General features: G+C 39.5%; 1 long non-coding RNA gene across 1 annotated transcript; it reads left to right on the forward strand.

The window, feature by feature from the left end:
* Positions 1-4,040: 4,040 nt before the first annotated feature.
* Positions 4,041-4,664, forward strand: LOC149462684 (uncharacterized). The gene is made up of 2 exons (XR_016312620.1): positions 4,041-4,273; positions 4,383-4,664. It is a non-coding gene; the product is annotated as an uncharacterized LOC149462684 (long non-coding RNA).

A 4,664-nucleotide genomic window follows, 5' to 3' on the forward strand; every position in this document is an offset into this window, starting at 1 on the left:
TTAAAATGATTTTATTTGCTTGACATGTTCACCGTGCTCATGTTTAACCTCCTTATGATCTATGTGATCAAATAAAGTATTGCCTGTAATTTTTGAATCCATATTACTCCGCGTGGATCTCTTAGTAACCTTCTTTTTTCAGGTAGGGGTGCTCTTGTCACACTACCATATTGTTCAATATCCCTCCACTCCCTATAGGCAACATGTAATAAAATGGCTGCGTTATATTGATGATGTCCTCATGGTCTGGGATGGAGGTATGGATCAGCTAGAAAAATTCATGGAATTTTTAAATGAGAATGATAGAAACATCAAACTTACCTATATAGTTGATAGAAAGGTAATAACATTTCTGGATCTATCAATTTCGATACAAGGAAATAAATTAGTTACTAAAACGTTTAGAAAGGAAACAGCGGCGAATACACTTCTGCATGCTAATAGCTATCATCCAAGGAGCTTAAAACAGGGCATACCTATTGGTCAGTTTCAGAGAATAAAAAGGAACTGTACAGATGAAGCTGAATACAGAAATGAATCTATTCAGCTTTATAAGAGATTTAGAGAAAGAGGCTACTCACATAGAACCCTAAGAAGAGCAAAAAGAAGAGCCCTAGGTAGAACAAGAGAGGAGCTCATAAATAAACCAAAACCAAAGACAGAGACGAATTCGGTAAATCAACCGATAAGATTCATAACTAAATTCGGACAACAATGGGGGGAAGTCAAGAAGGCCTTGGACTCTCATTGGCACCTACTAACACAAAATTCACAGATAGCAAGAGTGGTAGGAGAGAGCCCTCAAATGGTAGCAAAAAGAGCTCGGAATCTAAATGACATACTGGTACAATCAAAATTTCAGAGGGCACCACAAAGGAACTGGTTAACTAGGAGGACAGGCTTATATGGTATGTTCCCATGTGGCCATTGTCAAATTTGTCCATTTGTACATAAGTCTAACCAGTTCTTTAATAATGACAAATCTAAGGTATTTCAGATACGAAGCTTTATTAATTGCTCCAGCAGTAGAATAATATACATGATAGAATGTCCATGCAAGAAGATGTATATATGTAAAACGAAAAGGAACCTCAGAACCAGGATTGGTGAACATTTGAGAGATATCAGAAATGAAAATAGGAACGTAGGGAAGGGAGATAAAGAGAATCCACTGGCACAACATTTTAGAGAAGTACATGGAGGTAAAACAGAAGGCTTGAAAGTTAAAGGGATTTTCCTGCTGAATATTTCAGCTCGACGGGGAGACTTTGACAAAGTCCTCCTACAAAAAGAAAAATTCTGGATCTATACCCTGGGTGCACTGGTCCCATACGGACTAAATACGGAACTCAATTTTAAAGTCTTTCTAAATTGAGTTCCCGGGAATTTTTACCTTATCTTGAGCCACAAACTGTATTGGGTTACTTTGATTTGAAATGAACATGGATCTACTTGGGTAAAATATAAATTCAACCCCGGGGCTCTTTTTTCCACTGAAGATTGAATTTTTATAACAATTAGAATAATACTAAAATTTGAATTCTGTACTTGGTCTTGATGGTTTTCCCCTTCTGAATTATAATAATTATTCTTTTCCATTATCCCTCTTAAAGGATGATATGGTTTACTTCAGTATGGTCCCCCTTATCTATTTGCCAGCAGTCAATTTTAAATTTAAATACATGTTTTTTAATTCACTTTGGATTTCTGAATGTAGTGATATCTTTTCAACACAAGAGGGCGATATGGAGACTCCTTGGTATGCAATTAGTGCACCATATAAGGCAAAGGAAAGAAGTCCCCTCCCAGTTCTGACGAAGTCTGCGGAGATTGGCGGACGAAACGCGTCAACGTAATGACGTCACTACGCTCGGCGTCTTCATAGGGTGCGGCGCCCACGAGGTGGGAAGGAACGGCGGTGTCACAGCTCCTTGCTAGGAAGGCACGAGGCCCTCGGAAAACTACCATAAGGCTACTATTACAGCGGTTTGTAAACGGCAATCCTCTATGGGAATATATCTTCCACCGGTGGCAAGTTACTATAGCCTACTGCTGTTTAGACTTATAGAGCATATATGGAGTTAAGAGGGAATGTTATATGTGCCTGATTTACCCTGCGTCTTTTTGGGGAATTTTTTGGAAATCCTCTCTAGAGGAGAATATATATATATACAGTCAGGTCCATAAATATTGGGACATCGACACAATTCTAAAATTTTTGTCTCTATACACCACCACAATGGATTTGAAATGAAATGAACAAGATGTGCTTTAACTGCAGACTGTCAGCTTTAATTTGAGGGTATTTACATCCAAATCAGGTGAACGGTGTAGGAATTACAACAGTTTTCATATGTGCCTCCCACTTTTTAAGGGACCAAAAGTAATGGGACAATTGGCTTCTTAGCTGTTCCATGGCCAGGTGTGTGTTATTCCCTCATTATCCCAATTACAATGAGCAGATAAAAGGTCCAGAGTTCATTTCAAGTGTGCTATTTGCATTTGGGATCTGTTGCTGTCAACTCTCAAGATGAGATCCAAAGTGCTGTCACCATCAGTGAAGCAAGCCATCATTAGGCTGAAAAAACAAAACAAACCCATCAGAGAGATAGCAAAAACATTAGGCGTGGCCAAAACAACTGTTTGGAACATTCTTAAAAAGAAGGAACGCACCAGTGAGCTCAGCAACACCAAAAGACCCGGAAGACCACGGAAAACAACTGTGGTGGATGACCGAAGAATTCTTTCCCTGGTGAAGAAAACACCCTTCACAACAGTTGGCCAGATCAAGAACACTCTCCAGGAGGTAGGTGTATGTGTGTCAAAGTCAACAATCAAGAGAAGACTTCACCAGAGTTAATACAGAGGGTTCACCACAAGATGTAAACCATTGGTGAGCCTCAAAAACAGGAAGGCCAGATAAGAGTTTGCCAAACGACATCTAAAAAAGCCTTCACAGTTCTGGAACAACATCCTATGGACAGATGAGACCAAGATCAACTTGTACCAGAGTGATGGGAAGAGAAGAGTATGGAGAAGGAAAGGAACTGCTCATGATCCTAAGCATACCACCTCATCAGTGAAGCATGGTGGTGGTAGTGTCATGGCGTGGGCATGTATGGCTGCCAATGGAACTGGTTCTCTTGTATTTATTGATGATATGACTGCTGACAAAAGCAGCAGGATGAATTCTGAAGTGTTTCGGGAATATTATCTGCTCATATTCAGCCAAATGCTTCAGAACTCATTGGACGCCGCTTCACAGTGCAGATGGACAATGACCCAAAGCATACTGCAAAAGCAACCAAAGAGTTTTTTTAAGGGAAAGAAGTGGAATGTTATGCAATGGCCAAGTCAATCACCTGACCTGAATCCAATTGAGCATGCATTTCACTTGCTGAAGACAAAATTGAAGGGAAAATGCCCCAAGAACAAGCAGGAACTGAAGACAGTTGCAGTAGAGGCCTGGCAGAGCATCACCAGGGATGAAACCCAGCGTCCGGTGATGTCTATGCGTTCCAGACTTCAGGCTGTAATTGACTGCAAAGGATTTGCAACCAAGTATTAAAAAGTGAAAGTTTGATTTATGATTATTATTCTGTCCCATTACTTTTGGTCCCTTAAGAAGTGGGAGGCACATATGCAAAGTGTTGTAATTCCAACACTGTTCACCTGATTTGGATGTAAATACCCTCAAATTAAAGCTGACAGTCTGCAGTTAAAGCACATCTTGTTCGTTTCATTTCAAATCCATTGTGGTGGTGTATAGAGCCAAAAATGTTAGAATTGTGTCGATGTCCCAATATTTATGGACCTGACTGTATATACGCTATCCCATATAGGCATTGTATGCTGTGACAAAGCCATATCCTATAAGAACCACTTCATTTTTCTCAGATTGAGTAATTTTTGGAAACCCTTCATTGGGTATATATACTCAGGTATCCATTGCCTGCTATATACATAATACATGTTCTTGGAATTCATCTATTGAGACCACCTGGCTTCCCACCCCCATATGCACCTTTGAACAAGCATCAAGGACCTGATCCTATTTCAAGTCGACAGGAGTCTTCTTGATCATAATTGATGGTAATATACCCATACTTTGCGTTTGTTTTCAGGGTTTTTACTTGATGCTCGTGATCTATACAATAATTTTTATATATATCCTCAGAATCATTTGGTACTGTGGACTTTGTTTCACTTGGGGTGGTTACCCAGGAAGTCTCCACACTTAAGAAGCTGGTATGACAGTCTAACTACTGAGAAGGTAATAAAAGTGTCTATTGACTACTGTATAGGGTGGCTTAGTATGGCCTAGGTGCGATTTAGCTCCTTGATTATCACATATATTTATTTATCTCATCTTTATGTTCCAGTTTCCACATACCAGGAGGTTACTCTACATACCCTGGCTTATACCAAGAACATACCTGTTGAATACACGGTTTACTCTAATACAAGTTGGAAATTTATGGAAACCTAGGATCAGAACCACACCACTATTCCACATTGCCCTATATGGTACCCTATTTGCCAATATGACCCAGAAATGAGGACGCCAAGTGCTTTTAAAATGATTTTATTTGTTTGATATGTTCACCGTGCTTATGTTTAACCTCCTTATGATCTATGTGATCAAATAAAATATTGTCTGTAAA

The sequence above is a fragment of the Staurois parvus genome, unplaced genomic scaffold, assembly GCF_062004578.1.
Source record: "Staurois parvus isolate SC_StPar_1 unplaced genomic scaffold, SC_StPar_1.0 ptg000171l, whole genome shotgun sequence".
Lineage (NCBI taxonomy): Eukaryota > Metazoa > Chordata > Amphibia > Anura > Ranidae > Staurois > Staurois parvus.